Raw genomic sequence first — 23,088 nt, 5'->3', positions numbered from 1 at the left:
CAAGTCTGCACTAGCGTTGTCTAGTGCCGAAGCTAACGACCACTGCTAGGTTTAAAGACGTCAGAACACATCTCTAGCCTAGGCCTTCTAGATGTGATCTTTAGGTTTCAAATGTGCCTTAGGTTAATTGAGTTCATTCTAAAGTTTATCTTGAATTATGTCTCGGTTTTCAGGCCTTAGCGATGTGACTCGAAAAGTCCTATACGCAGCTAAATGAGACAAGACTCCTTCAATTTGTTGAATCGTCTACACTAGAGAGGGTAGAAAACACAATCAAATGAAAACAACCAAGAAGCTGAAAGAAAAAAGTATCTTTTCACTACATTACTTTTTGAAAATAAACTAATGAAAAAACTCTTTCCAATTCCTAGTTTCCGAACAAGTGCACTCCAAACGGTCCTTTCAAAAGTAAAGAGAATTATTTTTTCTTTTCAAATGAAAATTAAACCCTAGTCTTCAATGATGCTAACTAACCTAATATATCGATGCAACAAACTAGGACTATGTGCTTTTCATGAAATGACAAAACAAATCCTTCATCAAATACTTCAATGAAAAAGTTTTTGAGACAATCAATCCTCAAGCAAATGAAAAGGCACAATAGAGAATCTATTTCAAACTAATGAAGCAATGACTCTACCAAAAACAAGACAATCAATATGAGCTATGTCGGAAAAGACATGTTTAAACAAGCAAACAAGACTTTTCAAACTAGTGTGATGGAGATCAAAGTAGTAAGAGGACTATAAACGAAATGTGAGGAGTAAATTCACCAACAACTTGACTCATTGAGTTCATAATCAATGGAATGGATGACAACCTAGATGCCCTAAGGCTACAAACCATCCATAGACTCAAGAATTCAAGTAAAAAGAAGGCAAGTCAACAACCAAATAAACCAAGTCAAAATGCAGCTTTCCAGTTAGGGAGAAAACAGTCTAAACAAGTTACAAGGAAAAAATCAAGAGAGCAAGACACACTAGTCGAGATTTTGGGTAAACCATAATATTCACCTACAGGCTTCGACACGACTACCTAACTAACAACAAATAGCAAAAGGGGGTCAATGCGACTGTTCTTGCGTATATCGCGTTGTTCAACGTGACAGTCAGCGAAGTAAGCGAGCTGGCTGAGGATACAACGAAAAAATAAAAAAATTTCAAAGGCTGAGACCAGAATTGCTACTGTAAATTTCAAACCTAGAGCAGTAAACAAGGCAGAGCAGATAGAACTAAAGGGAAAGGGTGATACTAGAAAAGTTCACACAAAACCATGGAATTACAAACAAGCAAAAAGAAGGATTGGTTCCCTAATGGAGTCGCCAATTTTTGGTGCAGGTAAATTTCTAAGTGCAGACACAAACAATTCCTCTAGCCCAAGAGTGGGTCTAGCCACAAACAAGACATTCTATGGAATATTTCCTTAGGTTAGAACCAATTAAGAGGGCCTACCTCTTATTACGCTATCCATTTGATGACGACCCTATTTCCTTGCTCCAGCTATCTTCCATTTCTTCTTGCGAACACCTGAAACAAGTAGACAACAATAGACAACAACCATGATAATATACAAATTGTATTCAACCTACTTAACAAGTCAAGAAACATTAAGCCATAAACCTGTGAAATGAAATATGATGTAGGAAATCAATCGATAGTTCCATCTTTATTAAATCAAGAAGAGATTACAACCGGCGTCTTGATGTTGTTGTTCTCTTCTGACAAATTCAGGTTCCTACACACTTCTGTTAGCATTCCATGGATGTCCCCAACAATTATAGTCTCAAGGATCTTCCCTTTAGGCTTCACACCAAACCAACTCACAATTCTCCCTTAAACACAAACTATAAAGCTACAACGTGTGGATAACTTGCTGATTACTCCAAACAGAAATTAATTAGCACTGGCACACACACACTAGCTTGTGCTTGTGAAAATTGGAGGTTTATATAGCTTGAATGGATGGGAGATGGTTCCTCTTCTCATGGGAGAAGGTCTTATCTCTTGAGGTAGTTCCATCCTAATAGGGGAAAGGAGCAAAATTTGACCTCCTCGGCTCCATCTGGCCTAACCATTTACTAGACTTCCATTATGAAGCTTCTAGAGCTGGAAGCTTCGGCTCTAAATTTAAAAAACTTTCCAAAAGAGGATCGACGTGACTGGGAAAAGCCTCAGTCGCTCTGGTTGGTGTGAGGTATAGTTGTAATCCCTACATATCGGCGCAGGGAGGACATGGGTCATTAGCGCTGGTCTTGTAAATTGGAAAAAATAGAATATTTTGGGAAAATGATGCAAAGGGGAATTGTTCTGCTCATGAAAAGGGACACAATGGGAGTTTCCTCGTGATGGGAAAGCATGAAGGGTTCACTATAGAGGTCCTCCAGGATCAAGGAACGGGGAGTACATGAACAGTGACAAAATGCTGTGTAACAAATGCCCCCTAAAGCGTGAAGGATGAACTAGAGTGAGGGATGAAATGCTTTATAACTCAGTGCGGGGAACCAAATTCTGCTGTTAGGAAAACCTGCATGCAAGTACAGATACATATACATTAATGAAAACTCTATCAAACGATACATGAATTGTTATATGGACGCAGCCATCCAGAGAATGATCATGTAAATGGATCCAGGCATAGGCACATCCATCTGATAATAAGAAGGATCACATATGACAACTCATGGTATGGTCGCAGTCATCCATCTGAAAGAGACATGTATATCAACATGATCATGTTACATCGCCTTGCAACCTGGAGTTTTGTAATCTGAGCCTAGGTTCTTGCACTCCAACATGACTTGATCAAAGTACAGATTCTAACATGTGAATAGATGTGTTGACGTCGAACATGCTAGAAAATTTCTTGATTACCAGTCAATGATGTAAATTGTTAACAAGAACGAGAAAAACCACCAATAATGACAATGGTTCTCAAGGTACTAGCAACATAATTCATGGAATGTGAATGAAGGGACCGAAGTCGAACACCTGTGAAATCACTCGATTGAAAGCCAATGATGTGAACTTATCGTTGAGTGCAAAGAAATTGCTGTTAGGGCATGCAAGATCTAAGGTACTGGAAGGGAGTCTCTCGGCCAACTTCCTGGATAATGAATTGAAGTTGACAGGAAGTGATTGTGTCAAAGGAGGGCCATGATGTATCCCACATTATCGACATGAGACAAAGGGATGCAAATTATTTTGGATGATACAAAGAATCAGAGGTAAGGGTAGCTGGAGAAGGACAACTCTTGAACATATCAAAGACACAATTCTGGAATTTGGCAGCTGTTGGATCCATAGGATTGGTGGTCATGATGACATGGCAAAGATAAAATGGAAGGAAAAAATGAGCGGCCCAACCCAGGAAGGTCAATGATGAAAAGGAGGATATCCCAACCCGACACGAAGTAGAAAGTGTCATGTTCAAGAGTGAGCTACCGACACGACTGATTGAATTTCCAAATTTTCTCCCACCATTCTTGGTAGGTACCCCAATTATTTTTGATCGCAAGCTTAAAGGGGATAGCTTATGCTTGCACTGTAAGTTCAGTTCGTCCTTCGGGCGAATCCAACCTAGTAAGTGTAATGAGCATTAGGAAGGAGAAACTCATGTTCGTCATAGCAACAAATCCAATGTCGTTTAGTGTTTTAAAGAGTTCGACAAAGGGGTAACTCGGTATCTTTTTCATGTTTAGAGAGTTTGAAAAAATACATGGAAAAGAAAACTCCACATGGTCCCTTTTCGTACGTTTGTGTCTCTCAAGCCCGAAAAGGTAGAAAATGATACTTGAGAGAACCGCTTGACCATTTCAATCAAGAAGTACCTTTTTCATAAATAGTGCATCCCAGTGCAAAAAAGGGGTAAATGTATACTAGATGCCCGACATTTCGTAGCCTTTTACGAGTTGAAAACGACAAGAGCTCGAAAATATTTTCGTGTTTAAAGATTTAGAAAAGAGCTTGAAAGCAAACTCCCCATTTTATTCTCTTTTACGAGTCAAAAAGGGAAAAATACTCGACGATCTTTTCATTTTTTACGAGTCATAAAAGAGCTTAAAGGTAACTCGTCCTAGAGGAATGAGTGGTATAAAGGGTAGCAACTGGTTCCGGCAATGGTGGAACTTCTCAAAACATGAAATTGTCAAGAGGCTGATTAATAAAACCACTCATCGTTGTGGTCCCTTAGGAAAGGAAAAACAACCAAGTGAAAGCATATGATTGGCCAAAGAGATGGTGGCGATGGAACCAAACAACCAAGGCTTATCTAGCAGAAATTAGCTAATAAAACCGGTAATCACGATATGTAAATTGGGCATGGGTTCATTTTTACATAACCTTGAACCATGGAGAACTCTGCTTGGATTTAGTTTCATGTTTACACAAGCTTGAAATGAAAAACTATGCTTGAGATAAGTTTACACGCCCCCGACATAATGACTCAATTCAAGGTACATGGCCCCCAAGCTTCATTTCATTCACCGAAGTAGACATCAGGGTGCTAAAAGGTGGATGGAATGGAGTTTCACTTTCGAGAGCAAGGAAATACTCGACTTGAATTTTACGAGATCTTAATCAAAGACTTGATTTGGAAAAGGGAGTTGCTTCATTTTTTAATGAGGTTGACATAGTAAAAGAACTATCCTCGAGACCCTTGTTTCATTTTTTAACGATCTCGACACAAGACAAAGAACTATGCTCACACCTTTTGTTTCATTTTTTAACAAGGTTGACACAAGACTAGGAACCATCCTTATGACTCCTTATTTCATTTTTTAACGAGGTTGACACAAGACCAGGAACTATCCTCACGACTCCTTGTTTCATTTTTTAACGAGATTGACACAAGACTAGGAACTATCCTCACAATTTCCATTCATGACCCATAACAGAACATGGATCCCAAGAGGTCTTCACTAGACAGAAGAACCATACCCTAGGAGGAATACATGTCATTTGGTACCAAAGACAGACTGGGTTTCAATGCCCCCAGTACATAATGTACAATACTAGATGTGTGATCATCAATAGATGTGGAGACGGAATGGGTAGCCACATAATTGACCTGTGGCAGGGAAGGTACTGCTTGTAAACAAGAGCCGATAGGGGACGATGGTTGCGAAGGAGGCGTTTGGTGACCAATGAACGACAGTTGATCAGTAGTCACGATTCTCCATTCGTGTGGAAAACAAACCACACGGAAAAGTGAAGAAACAAGAGCTCCCATGACATAAACATAGTCATGTCAAAGGAGAAGATTTAAATCTAAGGGACCTTGGGCTACCATCATGTCTATATAGACGAAATTTCCTCCCAAATAAATAGGGAACTTCATAAGGACCCCCAAGGGTTGACTGGTTCTTCTATTGAAAGCCAACAGATTCTGGATGACAGGCACAAGCTGTGGGGAACCCAAAGCTTTCCAAGAAGTAGAAGACATGATGCTAAAATATGCACCTTCATCTATTATAGTTCCATGTACTACCATATTATAGGCTTGTACGGTGAACCGGAAGGGCACATAAGATGGAAGACAGAATGCAGTCAATTGGCTCCAATCAAAAGAAATGACATAACTACTTGGTGGGGGTATTATATGATTGCTCCCATGCTCTACATGAATATAATAAAGACTCTCACAACCGGGATGGGAGGGTCACTCTTTGATTCATGAGAATTTGAGGAGACGAGAATAACATGAGCAATATGATCACCGCTCTCTTCTAGAACAGAGTGATCAACTGAAGGCAGAGCCAAGTCGACACTCTTTTTGACCAATGGTTGGTTGGGAACAGACACAAGAGAGTCACGCTCAAGAAGAGCAGGAACGGAAAGAGACTAATTCAAGTCAATCTCTTTACCAACCAGGAGAGGGTGAGAAGAAAGCCTCTGATAACCAACAAGAAGTTGGGGTTGAGGAGCTGTAAGTTCTTCCAAAAATTTGGATGCTCTATCCATAAGAGGATAAAGGTGAAGAAGATGTTCCCTTCACATAACCTACAAGGGAATCTAATCTTCCCTTTCTTCTTACTATCACTAACCAAGGGTGCAACATCGACATGATCTCCAGAGGTCGATGGGGATGGTCGATCCATATTTTGAGGGATGGTTGATCCAGTATCTGAAGGAGATGGAGGACGAGATGAAAAAGATTGAATGCTCAGAACAATTCTGAGTTCAACACCTTGGTCCTCAAGTGATTGTGATAATTCAGGAAATGGCTCCTCTGACAATCTTTCAGATGGAGAAGAGGAAGAGGAACTAGGTGAACCAGATGGTTCAGCCACGATGCCTTTGTCTCAAGTGTAAGGAAAAGAGAGTAAAGTTCAAGGCTTTAAAATTTACTTTAAGGAATACTCACGATTTGGTCTTGAAGAGACTAACAAGATGTTATAAGATCGTGGACAACAATTTTTAAAGACACATAAATAAACTGGTGCTCTTCCATGTTTTAAGAGTTGAGAAAGAAGCAAAGATGATTCTACCACTTTCGATTGGAAACGAGCTCGAAAGGACAAACACTCGGATGATATTTTAAGTTTAATGAGTCAAAAATATCAAATGACTACTCTGGATGATCTAGGTAAAAAGGATTACCAGGTAACTGTGAACTGCAGAATACCTCCCGGTGAACCGAGAAGTACTGGCAGGCAATCTACCTGAATGATGTGTTCGGTGTATCATGTTTATAAGGTAGCAAACTCGACTTCGTATGGATAAAGGATTTCAGCCTAGTGGGGTCTCCCTTTACATACTCGATGGTACAGGGAGCACAAGTCCATACTAGCACTGTCTAGTGTCGATGATAATGATAGCTGCTAGGTTTAAAGATGCCGGAACATGTCTCTAGCCTATACCTTCTAGATGTGATCGTTAGGTTTCAAATGTGCCTTAGGTTAATTGAGTTCATTTTAAAGTTTATCTTGAATTATGTCTCAGTTTTCAAGCCTTAGCGATGTGACTCGAAAAGTCCTTTATGCAGCTAAATGAGACAAGACTCTTTCAATTCGAAGAATCGTCTACATTAGAGAGGGTAGAAAACACAATGAAATGCAAACAACCAAGCAACTAAAAGAAAAAAAATGATCTTTTCACTAGAAAAAAACTTTCCAATTCCTAGTTTCCTAACAAGAGCACTCCAAACAGTCCTTTCAAAAGTAAAGATAATTATTTTTTCTTTTCAAATGCAAATGCAACCCTACTCTTCAATGATGATAACTAACATAACGTATTGACGTATAAAACTAGAATTATGTGCTTTTCATGAAATGAAAAAACAAAATTTTCATTAAATACTTCAATGAAAAAGTTTTCGAGACAATCAATCCTCAAGCAAATGAAAAGTCACAAAAGAGAATCTCTTTCAAACTAATGAAGAGTCATAAAAGAGAATCTCTTTCAAACTAATGAAGCAATGACTCTACCAAAAACAAGACAAGAAATGTGAGCTATGCCAAAAAAGAGATGTTTAAACAAGCAAACAAGACTTTTAAAACTTGTGTGATGGAGATCAAAGCAGTAAGAGGACTATAAACGAAATGCGAGGAGTAAATTCACCAACAGCTTGACTCACTGAGTTCACAACCAATGAAATGGATGAAAACCTAGATTCCCTAGGGATACAACCATCCACAAACTCAAGAAATCAAGTAAAAAGAAGGCAAGTCAACAAGCAAATAAACCAATTCAAAATGTAGCTTTCTAGTGAGGGAGAAAACAGTCTAAACAAGTTACAAGGCAGAAATCAAGAGAGAAAGACACACTGGTCAAGATCTGGGGTAAACCCTAATATTCACCTACAGGCATCAGCGTGACTGCCTAATTGACAACACGCACCATAAGGGTGTTGACGTGATTGTTCCTGAGTATATCGCGCCGTCTGGTGCGACTGTCAGCGAAGTAAGAGTGCTGGCAGATGATACAATGAAAAAATAATTTTTTTTCAAAGGCTGAGACCAGACTTGCTACTATAAACTTCAAACCCAGAGCAGTAAACAAGGCAGAGAAAATAAAACTAAAGGGAAAGGGTGATACTAGAAAATTTCACACAAAACCATGGAATTACAAACAAGCAAAAAGAAGGATTGGTTCCCCAGTGGAGTCGCCAATTTGTTGTGCAAGTAAAATTCTCAGTGTGGACACAAACAATTCCTCTAGCCCAAGAGAGGGTCTAGCCGCAAACAAGACACTATATGGAAGATTTCCTTAGGTTATAACCAATTAAGAGGGTCTACCTCTTAGTACGCTATCCATTTGATGACAACCCTGTTTCCTTGCTCCATCTATCTTCTGTTTCTTCTTGCGAACACCTGGAACAAGTAGACAACAACAAACAACAACCGTGACAATATACAAATTGTATTCAACCTACTTAACAAGTCAAGAAACGTTAAGCCATAAACATGTGAAATGAAATCTTATGTAGGAAATCAATTGATAGTTTCATCTTTATTAAATCAAGAAGAGATTACAACCAGCGTCTTGACGTTGTTGTTATCCTCTGACAAATCCAAGTTCCCACACACTTCTACTAGCATTCCATGGATGGCCCCAACAATGACAGTCTCAAGGCTCTTCCCTTTAGGCTTCACACCAAACCAACTCATAATTCTCCCTTAAACACAAACTAGAAAGCTTCAAAGTATGGATAACTTGCTGATTACTCCAAACAGAACTTAATTAGCACTAACACACACACACACACTAGCTTGTGCTTGGGAAAAGTGGAGGTTTATATAGCTTGAATGTATGGGAGATGGTTTATCTTCTCATGGGAGAAGGTCTTATCTCTTGAGGTAGTTCCATCCTAATAGGGGAAAGGATCCCAATCTGACCTCCTCGGCTCCATCCGACCTAACCATTTACCAAACTTTTGTTACAAAGCTTCTAGAGATGGAAGCTTCGGCTCCAAATTTAAAAGACTTTCCAAAAGAGGATCGACGTGACTGGGAAAAGGCTCAGTCGCTCCGATCAGCATGAAGGATAGTTGTGATCCCTGCATCTCGATGTGGGGAAGACACAGATCATTAGCGCTGGTCTTGTAAACTGGAAAAACTGAAGATTTTGGGAAAATGATGCAAAGGGGAATTGTTCTGCTCATGAAGAGGGACACAATGGGAGTTTCCTCTTGATGGGAAAGCATGAAGGGCTCACCGTAGAGGTCCTCCAGGATCAAGGAACGAGGAGTACAGGGACAGTGACAAAATGTTGTGTAACACTTTTCCAAATTTTCTTGGATTCTTGAGAGACGAAAATTACCCATTGAATGAAACATTTTGAAAGCCTTTCTACAGGTAAATAAAAACCCAATATGATAATCATAACCTGACAATGTAGATTGCATGCACCCAACTAAATATGAATTTTGCATGATTTTATTTATTGAAAAATATCTCTTCCTTTTCTCTAATGCAAATTTTAAATCCATATGTTTCAAACAATCTTTTTGACAACATTTACTTGAAATGAGAGCACTGATAGAATTTCTTCTCGTCAGATATTCTGCTATACCCCTTGTATAACTAGAACATCTTGGATTGATACGAAAAGGTCGACTCCTACTCCTCGATACAATATTTCCTTGCAACATCTCCATCATTGGATAATCATTTGTATAAGCATTTTCATCATCATTCTAAGGAATGTTATCCTCACTATGATCAACTGTCTTTTGAAATACTGACTTGGAGGATATTCTTCATCTTCCCCTTCTTTAGTGCTACTGTCGTAGTCCTTAGAATTGGGACTAAATGGAAAATTTGACTCAATGTTTATTGGATATTCTTCCTCATGTGCATTGTCAGTGCTACTCTCATAGTCTATAGAATTAGGACTACATTGAAAATGTGACTGTTTACTTAGTGAAAATTCTACATCCTGTTCTTTGTCATTGCTAGTCTCATAGTCCTTAGGATTAGGACTAAGTGCTTCATCCTGTCCTTCATCACTACTACCTTCATAGCCCTTAGGATTAGGACTAAGTGGAAACTACGACTCTTTATTTATTTGAAAATCTTCATCGTGTTCTTCACCACTGTTGCTCTCATAGTCCATAGGATTAGGACTAAGTGGACACTGTGACACTCTATTCATTTGAAATTCTTCATCATGTTCTTCATCGCTGCTGCTTTCATAGTCCATAGGATTAGGACTAAGTGGACACTGTGACACTCTATTCATTTGAAATTATTGATCATGCTCTTCATCACTGCTGCTCTCATAGTCCATAGGATTAGGACTAAGTGGACACCATGAAACTTCATTCTTTTGAAATTCTTCATCATGTTTATCATCACCCCTACTTTCATAGTCCATAGGGTCAGGACTAAGTGGACACTGTGACACTCTATTCAGTTGAAATTCTTCATCATGCTCTTCATCATTGTTGCTCTCATAGTCCATAGGATTAGGACTAAGTGGACACTATGACACTCCATTCTTTTAAAATTCTTCATCATGCTGTTCATCATTGCTGCTCTCATATTCCATAGGGTTATGACTAAGTGGACACTGTGACACTCCATTCTTTTCAAATTCATCATCATGCTCTTCATCACTGTTGCTCTCATAGTCCATAGGATTAGGACTAAATGGACACCGTGACACTCCATTCTTTTGAAATTCATCATCATGCTCTTCATCACTGCTACTCTCATAGTCCATAGGATTAGGACTAAGTGGACACTGTGACACTCCATTCTTTTGAAATTCTTCATCATGCTCTTCATCACTGTTGCTCTTATAATCCATAGGATTAGGACCAAGTGGAAACCACGACTCTTTATTTATTTGAAATTTTTCATCCCGTATTTCATCGGTGCTGATCTCATAGTCCTTAGGATTAGGACTAAGTGGAAGAATTGACTCTCTATTCATAGTGGAATAATTTCTATTATATTCATCAATATGAATGGAGTTGTTATGTGACGAAGATGTTGATGTTTCGTAAAGAGAAAATTCACCATCAGAAGAATCCATGCCTCTCAAATAGAAGAGGTTGAATGATACAATGCAGACTCTCCTAATGACAATATATAACTTAAAGAATGAAAATTTCCCTCCAAAATTTTTCGCCAAAATTTTTCCCTCCAAAAATTTTGTTTCATGTATTTCCCTCCATTAGTTCCTTCTACAATTTATTGAAAATTTTTAACTAATTTTTTTTTTTAATGAAATAGATAATTAAAATTAAAATTGTAAACTGAATCTTTTACCTAAATTAATTTATTACTTAAACTATATAATATTTACTAAACACTTGAATGTTTTTTTTTAATTTTTATTATACCTTATAAAACAAATTAATCCCACATTCACCGTGCTGTAAAACAATTCCGTAATGTTCGCTTTATCATAATTTCCTATATCGCCATAACAAAATTAACATGTTAAAATTTATAAAAACAAATTAATCCCACTTTAACTGTACAGTAAAGCAATTCCGTAATTTCCCCTATATAATAAATTTCATATCACTATTCCTCACATCACATCAAGCTTTTCCGAAGTTCTTTAAAAGACTTGGAGCAAATTTGTGGAGTAGCTACATTGCTATCAACAACATATTCAACGGAGGATTATCACATTTGAAGGTTTGTTTTTTTTTTGCTGTGCAAATTTTAAAATTAAATAAGTTTAATGTTTTTTTTAGAAGTTAAAAATTTTTGTGGGACAGATTTACCCACTACGTCTGCGGTGGGCGTGGTGGGCCCAATAATGCTCCCGACGGCCCAACGGGCCTGTGAATGAGGGTCGGGAGGGGGGGGCCTGGCGGCTAGCTCCCTGCCCCACCCGAGGGGCTAGAGGCCAGCTCCCTGCCCCACTCGAGCGGCCTGCCCGCCTGCCCCACCTCGGCGGTCCAACAGTTGGCCGAGGCGATAGGCCGTTGGGCTGCGGGGGTGGGGCAGGGAGGCTGGCGGCCTAGCGGCCAGCCCCCCACCCCACCCGGGCTACCCAATGGCCCACCGGGGTGGGGCGGAGGCTGGCCGCTAGCTTCCGCCCCACCCCGGTGGCCAAACGGCCGCTCGCCAACGGCCCGCCGAGGTGGGGCGGCAGGCCGCACTTGGGCGGGGGACTGGGAGCCCGGTCCGCCGTCCCACCCAAGTGGCCCAACAAGCCACTGCCCCACCACGGTGGCCCAATGGACCGCTGCCTCGGCTGGCCGTTGGGCTGACAGGGTGGGGCGGGGTACTGGGCTGGGCTCGCTGCCCCACCCCGGTGGCCCAACGGCCCGCTGCCTTGGCCAGCCGTTTGGCCGTCGGGGTGGGGCGGGGTGCTGGGCAGCTAGCCTCCACCCCACCCGGACGGCCCAACGACCTGCCACCATGGCGGGCCATTGGGCCCCCCGGGTGGGGTGGAGGGGCTGGCACCGCCGGGGTTGGGTGGGGTGGAGTGGCATAGGGGGGTGGGTTGAGTGGGGCTGGCGTAGGGAGGCAAGATGATTGTTGGGCTACCATGGTGGGGTAGGGGGGCTGGGCCCAACTGGCGGCCGATTTCAGGGTGAAGAGGTAGGGTGTTCTATTTTTAAATTTCTTAATTTTTTTTTTAAATTGTTATGTTTTACAATATTTATTATCATTTATCATTTTGTTTGTTAATTTAAGCGATTATTTTTTTGTAATTTACTAATTTGTATGTATTTTTTTCCAAGAAAATGGCATCAAACAAGATTTTTGTGAATCTCTTTGGACCAAAGACTGTTAAAGGAGGATCTTCAAAAAACATTGTTGAACGAACCAAACCTAAGCTAATAGCTACAAATCTTTTAAGTGTCTCAAACGATAAGAAGATGATTTTATACTGGAAGAAATCAAAAGAAGTTAAACTTCCAGCAAATGTCTGACATGTGAAAGAAACAGAAAGCCAAGATGTGCATATATATCTATATGTTTATATACTTAACGATACTGGAATTTATGAGGTGCTGGGAAAGGTCATAGACATGTGTTTGGTATTAGACAATGAAGTAGTTTACATACTTACAAAACTGTCCAAGTCACATGAAAGGATTAAATACCAATTATCATATTCATTGTATGACACGATAGATGTATGTACAAATTTGGGTTAAAAAATCGTAAATGAGATGAAACAAAATATCGTAAGTATTGTTATTTATATTTGTGCTTTGCGTTCTTGTAACTGTCTCATTATATGTTTATAACTTTGTTTTATTGACATATGATATTTTTTTTGGCAGAATTTTGTTGAAAGTTGTTCAATTATGTTGGGAGGCATTCATTTCATAGAGCATGATATTATGAAAATTTTCAATAGTTTTTACTCAGTGTCAGAAGAAGATATGGAAAACAAGCAAAATGTAGTAATTCATGATGCTAAAAAACTACATCCAAGGGATCATAAAAAAATGCCTCTAGTGGATAAATCTAGTAAAGGTATACATGTTACTTTTGAAGATGAGGAAGTTGAAACTGACATTGAAGAATATGTTGTCGTTACTAAGGATGACATTGGAACTGATGTTAGAAAAGAGAAGAGTCATAAAAGACCAAAAGTAACAATGCCCAAAAATAAATCTGTTCTAGTTAATGAAGAGAATGTTATGAGGAAAAAAAGTAAAGCTGAACATTCTGAAGTAGTCATTACCAACAGTTGAGATCTTAGTGAAACTTCAAAAGAAAGTAGAGAAATCATTACACCAAGAGCTAATTTAGAGTATGACATTATTAAAACAAAACAAAATGCCATTTGATAGAACTTGACAAAGAGAAACTTAATTGAGGGTGGTCGTACATTTCAGCTTAATGTGAAACAAATCTATAAGGACAGTGAAGGACAATGTAATTATCAAATCAGAAAGCCACACGACCTGCATGTTCAAAACTTGAAGATATTGATGAGGTACAATCCATATGCTCATGTGGTTAATTATGTGCTTCTTATTGATCCAGATCAAGTTCCCAACAAAGAAGCATTTGATAAGTCAAAATGTTTTGAATACAATTATTATGTGCTTGGGGGGACCATTCTATAGAAGCTCAAAGACAATTGATGGAGAAATATCCTAATAACCCACGTTTTGAAACAATGAAATGTATCATTTATGATGGTTTATCAGATACAGAAGCAAATTTAGTGGCATGGGATCATAATTCAGATAATGAATATAGGATGTCTATAACTTTCATCCAAAGGGTTAGATTTATTCATAGTGATTTTGAAGAAAAATGTGGTGGGGATAAGCTAAATGTTATTGTAGATTTTTGAAAGGAATGTTGTATGGAAATAGGTTATCAAATTGAGGAGAAAATCAATTCAAAAATTGATAGAGTAAATACTAATTTATTCAGAGGTATTGAGAATATTTTCCAGTTGGCATTTAAAACTGGAGAGATATGGGAATTGATTAATGATATTTTTAGCATGTGGGAGAACATTGACATTAAAAACCAAAAGGTCGAAATGTCTAAACCATTGATATGTAGCAACAATAAATCAGGTCCTGAAATGAAGAAGCTTCCAGAAGATATGACTATCACACCTTGGAGAGCATTGCAAAGAGTTAAGAATCAAAGCAATATTATCTCATGTGAGGTCAGGGGAAGTAACATTGGAGGAAATCTCTGAGGAATTTCAAAAGTAAGTTTGTTGAATTATTTTTACTTATTTCTATATTATAATTTTCTTTTAAATATAACATATTGTTCTTGATAGTATTTGTTATACATATCATTATATTAACTTTTTTTATTTTATCTATGCAGTCACAAAGTTTACATGAAAATACAAGAACAAATGGTTAAATTGTTGAATGAAGATAGTTGGGATGATGTTGTACGCAACTGTCCAAATTCAAGTTCTTTAAATCAACATTAATATTTTTTTTTAATTTTTTAATTTTATTTTATTTTATTTATTTATTTATTTTTTATCTCGCTTTTAAAATGTATGTTGATTTATACATTCATTTTTATTCATATGTATACTATTTTTATTTTATAAGTTACACATATATTTGTTTATTTTATTAAATATGAGGAAGGATGCAAATGGAGCACCAGATAGTTTCAAAACCTTTATTGAAAAAATTAAGATCGAAAGACTGAAGAAGCAACGTCTTAAGAATGTTGAACTTGATCCAACTCTTACTCATTTCATTTGGAATGGGCTTGACACTATTCAATATAAAGTAATACAAAGCGATTGTGAAGACATTGCTAAACTCATACCTAAAAGGGATTATGCCCTAGTTATTGCAGATATTCCCCATGGTTTCAATATTCCAAACATTGACTATGATAGTGATCCTTATAGTTATCAAGATCTTAGTAAAGTGGTTGCAGGATTTATAGAAGTCACATGATCACCATTGTGGAGATTTGTGACATTTCATTCATACACACAATTGGCAATGTTATTGTCAAGCTTCAAGGGGAAAACAAACTCAAGGATGCAGCTTACATGGTAAGACGTTGAAAATGTATATTTGATTAATGTTAAAAAATTCATTTATGTACAAGTTAATTGAAATTTTACTATTTCATATTACAGGAAAAAGTCAAATCTTCTTAATCGTGAAGATCAACCATTTATAAATGATTGTAAATTCATCCATATTGATAGTTGGGCAAAATATGATAGTTGTTTGTCTATGATTTTTAATTGAGTAGATGGAAAGAGTCATAACCAAATACTGGCTTATGATGTTGTTGTGAGAAAACTAACATATGAAGACAAAGAAGCAAAAGGAGATATAGTTAACATTTATCAAAAACCACAGTTATTGATTAACTATCTTATAGACATATGTTCAAATGAAAGAGATTGGGTTCTGGATTTATTTTTTGGCTCAAGTAAGTTTTATTATATGGGATTGAATTTCAATATCTTATTTCTTAATTTATATGTCATTGTACTAATTTACTTTATTATTTCTTTTGTGCTTGGTAATTAGGTACAACACTAGCATGTTGCCTTCAAAAATGAAGAAATTGCATTGCCATTGAAAAAGATCCAATACAATGCAATTTTATTCAGCAAAGAATTAATTCTCTTCAATTTCTTCTACATGCAATGTAAGAAATTGAGTTGAAGAAAGGGGACTTTAGTGAATCACGTGTGGCAGAAAAGGCAAAGGAACCACAACCACCATTACATGGAATGATTGGAATGGCATACATTAGGAGATTCACAGACATCAAAGATCCATTAGAAGAGGAAAATGAGCAAAAATGAAATAGAAATATTGTAGAAGAAGACAATGATGAAACTCTAGAAGATGAAAAGTTTGGATTATGTGATATTGTTGATTAAATTTAAGCTATGCTTGGAAATCGAGCTTATTTTTTGTAACTATTAATTAGTTATACTTGTAATGCTTTGACATTGACATTTTATGATAATAATAAGATTCAATTAATGTTGTTATGTGTTCAATATTTTTATTATGTGATTTTCGCATTAATTTTTATGTTAATCATTATTTTTTGAAAAAAACAGTTATTAATATTATTTTTTTGACATGAAATCCATGAAAAAAAACTATTATTTAACCATTTTTAGTTAAATTTTTCCTATAAAAATTATGATTTTGACATATCATTTCTAGCAAAAAATTACAAAAACTGATCAAAATGTGTAATTTTTTAGTTATATTTATGTTGAAAATGGTTATTTTTATGTCAGTTGTTAAAAATTATTATTTTTAGAGACAATTATTTCACGTGCATTGAAAAATTAATTAACGATGTATAAATATGTAGAATATCGAAACTTCAAAATATCAACCTTCTTCTTTAAATATGAAAAACAATAAAAAACTCATTCCCAAAAACAAATTTAAAATAAAAACAAGAAAATATGAAGAAGAAGACCACTTCAAAAATTGTTAAATTTAGAAAATAATTATTTACATTTCATACATTAGAAAATTCAAAGTCAAAAGATAGGTCTTTTAAAAAAATGACCTGATGTAGAATCACCACTTTTTAAAATCAGCATGAAAATCACTAACATTCTAAAACGTAATGTACATAAAAAAATTCAAAGTGCCAAAAACTATGCTCTAAAAAAATATGTCTGTTCTGCATCGCCCCTTTTCAAAATCAGGTAACTTTTTTGCTATCTCTACGAAACGGGTAATAATATCAGTTCCTGTTTCAAAGTTTACATTGTTTAAAGCTGCAGAAGTCATTATTAAAAAGAAGAATGTAGACATTACAACATTAAGGAAGCAACTTAAACTACCTTCTACAGAGGTTCCTCAAACCAATGAGATAATAGAAAGTGAGCAACACAAAGAAGAAATGTTCAAGTTGATCATTGAGAAAAATGTATAGATAAAGATAATGGAAGAGCAAATTGAGAAATTGCTTAAAGAAAAAGAGGAATCTGCTTAAGTAGCCATAGCTCCAATTACAACTATACTTATTACAGTGTCAAGGACAACAGGGAAGTTGACATCAGCATCAACAGAGTCTACATCAACAACAAGAGATTTAAACAAAGTACAGGGATTGTCTCTCCAAAGAAAAGAGAATGAAAAGATTCACAAGAAATTTAAGAATCTAGAGACTCAAAAGATTAAAAATGATACTCTTTATGTTAAAGAGATGTAGAAGACCCATAGATTGACTAGAAGGACAAAAGAGTTAGAAAATGAGTCATTAATGGCTTAGACCTTGGCCCAAGTCAAGGAAAATATTTGGGCAGACACCAATCGGGTTATAACTGAAGTTTGGCCCTCCATACAGATTATTTTCGAGCAGGAAGAGTTGATAAATAGGTCCCAGACAGCTATTGAAGAGGTTAGATAACTTCTTAAGGATAAACCAAGTGAAGCCACAAACATGATTAAAGTTCTCAATTCAAAAACGAGAGCCGAGTTGGAGCAGATTCAGATTGTGGACAATACTAAAACTATTTTAGATATTAAGAAGGTTTTGCATAAAAAGAATATCATGACTTAGTTGGAGACCAAGTGCCAAGCCTTGAAAACTATTGTCCAAAGGTTTCATTTCAAGTTAAACTTACTCAACCAAAGAGGACTACCAGGATTAGTGGCACCAGATGGAAGGTTGATCAAATTGGAGGAATATTGTCAAAAATTTATGCAATTGCAACCGATAAATCTATATTTGCAGGTATAAAGGGTCACCTTCAGGGAAGGAAACCTTAGAAGCTTTGGATTTTGATTTAATAATAAAGCATGGAATCAAACACATCTTTGTTAATAATCCTACTTTTGAAAAGCATATAGAGGTTGATGAAGTCTACAGAAAATTGGTTAATCTTTCTATACCAAGTGAAGATAGGTGGGTTCACTTATGTGAAATTATCGAGTAACTTTCATCACCAATTGACAGACAGCTAGATAACACTTTTTGGGGACTAGATCATCAACAAATTCCATAGAGATAGTGCCAACACTGAGTAGTTTTAGGATTCCTATAGTTTTGTACTATTTTTATATTTTTGTTAAAAATGTCTCTAGAAGGTCTTTTATTTTGTATAAATAACTCTTCCTTCAAGTTATTAGGGGTTGAACCCTTGAATGATCTTTCAAAGTAGAATTGTAATCAAGCTGGAGATTTGCTTCAAATTAGTGAAAGGATTCTAGATTTGCCTCAAATAGTTTCTCTCCTTGTGAATTTTTCTTATGTGTTCATTTCATTATGTTTTTCTTCATATAATTATGTTAGGATATTTCGACACATAGGAAATAATTAAGTATAACTTGGTCTAATGTATAGTTAGGTAAAGTGTGTTTCTTTACTATGTACATTTGTAACATACAATCCGACGATCACAATATGTTCTAAACATGAAGTGATCTGATGGTTCATTCTCTCCTCGGTATTACTGACACTTGATTCGTGGCTTAATACCCAATTGGTCCATGATCTTTATTTAAAGAGCATGGAGGGTCATTTGTAGGGTGACCGTTCATGAGAGAAGATTATGTAAATTTTCTTTCTTTTACATTAATAAATTGTCTGAAGTGGTCGCGTTGGCTGAGGCTGTGGACTGTTTCCCTCTTTGAGGGTTTTAACCACGTTAAGAATACTGGTGTATTGATCTGTGATCTGTTTGTGAGCGGTGTCCTTTGGTGTTCTATTTGAGGAACTTACCATGTAAATTCCTACATGGTATCTGAGATATTTGAGGGCCGCATCCATTGGTGATCCAAATCCGAAGCCAGTACAAGTGCATGCGACTGTGGTTTCCTAGATCTACTGTTTTTGACTGCTTTCGGGCCAAAATGACTGCTCTATTGTGTTAGGATCATTTGTTCTAGTGAGGAACCCCTTTCGTTTCACGCAAAAAGGTCCCTGGTAGCCCTATCTACGTAATTTTTAAGATTTGGAGGTACATAGTCTTTATTTGCAATTCTAATTATTCATCTCTCTATTTATTTCAGTTTATTTAGCTCTCTGTTTTTTATTATAAGATCTATACCTTTCATTTTGTGTATTCTCTTTTCCCTGCAACTCTGTGTGATCTGGGCAAATCGGAAATAGAAAGGAAGGATTTTTCTTATGCGTATGCTCTTTTACCGTCGTGCCTTAGTGTGATCTCGGAAAATTAGAAACATTGAGGCAAATATTTAGTTTCTGGCAAAAGCTAACTTCAAGCCAGAAAGTTTTTGTTTTTTTTTTTTTTTTTTTTTTTTTTCTGTATGTCCGTGTTGGGTTGTGTGGTTTTTTGTTTTGTAGGCAAAAAGAATTTTTTCAAGTAAGCACGCACCCCAAAGCTTCAGTGACTACAAAAAAAAAAAAAAAAAAAACACTTTCCTCTTTTCCAAAAATTACTAACCTTTTAAACTAGCTCATTTGGTCCAAAATTACTTTATGAGAATAAAGGTTTTGAGTTCAAGTCTTTTTTTTTGTTGAGTTACTTTTTCAAAAAGCACATGTAACTTATGTTTTAAAGTTACTTTATGTAAAAGTGTTCTCACCCATTATAAAAAGTGAGTCACTTATAATTCTAAAGTCTCTTTATCTTTTATTTAAGTTACAATTTAGTGGGTAGCTCATAAAGTACCATTGTAAAAGTGACTTTCACTTATTTATAAAAGTGGGTCACATAATTTTGTTTTTTAAAGTGAGCTAATTAGATTAAGTTTGGAGGGTGGGGGGGTGTGGATTTTTTTTAAAATATAACATTATCATTCACTTCCGCACATTCACGCACTTCGTTGGCATTTTCAACAACTTTTCTTCAAAAGGCCATAACTTCTTCATTCGGAAGCCGTGTTCATAACTGTTTTTTTTAATCAGCCTAATTTTTTGAGATATTTCCATTGGAACACTTAGTTTAAGCATCTATAGCTTCAGTTTCTATTAAAATGGAAAGTCCATGCCAAGTTATTCTTGATAACACCAACTATTTCCAATGGTGGTCCTACATTGTGGGTTTACTTAGAAGTAAATGTCTTTACAGAATAGCCTCATGCTAAGAAACTAAACCTAAAGATGAAGATAAGGCAACCAAATGGGAAAATAGGCAAGATCAAACACGTGGGTTGATAGGGATGTCTATTTCTCTAGATCTTCGATTCCATATCGCAGAACTTGATACCCCTAATGAAGCAATGAAACAACTCACTAAAGTTTTTGGAATAAAAAATGAAATTAGAGCCCATTAACTCGAAAATGAGTTGCTTACGTTGGACCCCAATAATTTTTCTTCCATTGAATATTTTTTGTCCAAGTTCAATACCCTTAGACTTCTCTTGGAAGGTGTTAAGGTTAAGAAAGAATATGGTAGCCTTATCTATTCCATTCTTACTAAGTTAGGACCAACCTACTTTGTGTTTGTTTCCACCTTCCATTCTACTAGAGAAGCCTTTATTTCTCAAGGACAAGCCTACAAGTCCCCCTCTTTTGATGCCTTTTGTGATTCTTTAATAAGAGAACAAGAAAAACTGTTACATCTTGATCTTCTTAGTCTTGGAAACTCTTCTAAGAAAGCCTTATCCACCCAACAACAACCAAGTTCAAAGAATCCTAAAAAGCAACATCCTAAAAAGAATGGTCCTAAACCAACCAAGGGTCTTAAGCATTTTCAGTCTCAAAATGAAAAATCAATTCAACAAAATGATAAGGAAAATAAAAACAAAGGGAATAAGACTCATAGACATTGCAACTTTTGTAATCGAGATGGTCACTTAGAATCCAAATGCTTTAAGAAGATGGAAGCCTTGGAAGCAACAATGAAGAAACCTAACATCCATTTGGAGCACTCTTCAACTTCAACTTCATCTTCAAGAATAACACTTTCTGCATGTGGTTGTCAAGCATCTCCGTCTCGTTATGCACTAAATGTATCTTCTTCTTCTCATTCTCATGAGTGGCTCATTGATTCTAGAGCTTCTTATCACATGGCAAAAAACAAAACCATGTTTTCTTCTTTAAATGATTGTAACACCAAAAATATATATGTTGGTGATGATATATCTCTTAGTGTTGTAGGGACTAGAACTATTCATCTAGACAATGGTCAATTTAATGATGTAGTATGTGTTCCAACCTTATCATGCAACCTTCTATCTGTATATTAGATAACTCATTTAGGTGAAGGTAAAATCATTGAATTTTCACCTCATGATGTTGTAATTAAGGACCTAAGAGATCCTAGACAGATTTTAGATACTGACATTGTTGATGATTCTACAAAGTTGTATAAGTTTAACTACTTTGGGTCATCAACTCTTCCCTTAGTATTTGTTGCTCATAATGATGAAGTGAGAAAACTTTGGCATGAGCGATTTGGTCACTTAAATTATTGCTCATTTCAAAATCTATGTATAGAAAGTATGGTGACAGGTCTTCCTATGGTATCTTTTAGAGATGGTGTTTGTTCCAGATGTGTACTCGGAAAACATCATCAGGATAGTTTTGAAAAACGTGCCTCTTGGCATGCCTCATCCCCTTTACAGCTTCTGCATAGTGATTTATGTGGTCCACTTCTAGTTGTTTCATTCTCTGGCTACAAGTATTTCTTAAATTTCATTGATGATTTCTCCAGATGCACTTGGGTATACTTCTTAAAACTCAAAAGTGAAGTATTTAACATGTTCTTGGCCTTTAAGACCTTTGTTGAGAAACAATTTGAACATCAAATTCTTAAGCTAAGATCTGATAATGGTGGATAATATGTTAACAACGAATTCATAAACTTTTGCACTGAGCATGAAATTCAAATGCAACATACTGTTCCATATACTCCACAACAAAATGGTGTAGCTAAAAGGAAGTATCACACCTAAAAGGAAATGGCTAATTGTATGCTTCAATCTAAAGGACTTAGTCTTAAGTTTTGGGAAGAAGCAATTAACTGTGCAAATTACATAGTAAATCACACTCCTATTAAGATTTTAAACAATATCACTCCAGAAGAAGCATGGAGCTCAATTAAACCAGATGTAAGTCACTTTCATGTTTTTGGAAGTGAAGCATGGGCCCATATTCCTGATGAGAAACATAAAGCCTTAGAACCTAAGAGTCAAAAATGTATTTTTGCTGGATATTCTGAAGATGTCAAAGGATATAGACCTATTCCACTTAAGTCCAAAAATGTTATCATTAGAAGAGATGTAAAGTTTACTGAAAATATATTGGCCTATGAGCCTAGTTCGGCGGATGTGCCACCTCTCTCTATCCCTTCTACTTCTGAAAATATTTATTCTTCAGATGATGACAATGAGGATGACAATCCTCCCCCACCTTCTCAGGATCCTCCTTCAGCTCCTCAACTCCCAAAATGGGTCCGTGCTACTCGGGATGCAACAGGTTCTCTTGCAGGTGATCCTATAGATCATTGACGTACACGTTCTCAGTTGGATAGAGCCTCTTCTTTATTGGCTCAAGCTTCAACGAATTATGATCCTGACACCTTTGCAGAAGCTTCAAGCCATTTGGATTGGGACGCAACTATGAATGAAGAATATCTTTCATTATTGGCACATGATACGTGAGATCTTGTTCCTCTTCCAAAGGGACAAAAACTTATTAGATGCAAATGGGTTTACAGAACCAAGTATGGACCAGATGGAAAAGTTGATAAACATAAAGCTCATCTTGTTGCTAACGGTTTTTCATAAGTTGAAGGCATTGAATATACTGAAACC

The sequence above is a fragment of the Pinus tabuliformis genome, chromosome 7, assembly GCF_031772625.1.
Source record: "Pinus tabuliformis cultivar Carrire ecotype Pingquan chromosome 7, CPIR1, whole genome shotgun sequence".
NCBI lineage: Eukaryota > Viridiplantae > Streptophyta > Pinopsida > Pinales > Pinaceae > Pinus > Pinus tabuliformis.
This window is presented reverse-complemented; position numbering follows the sequence as displayed.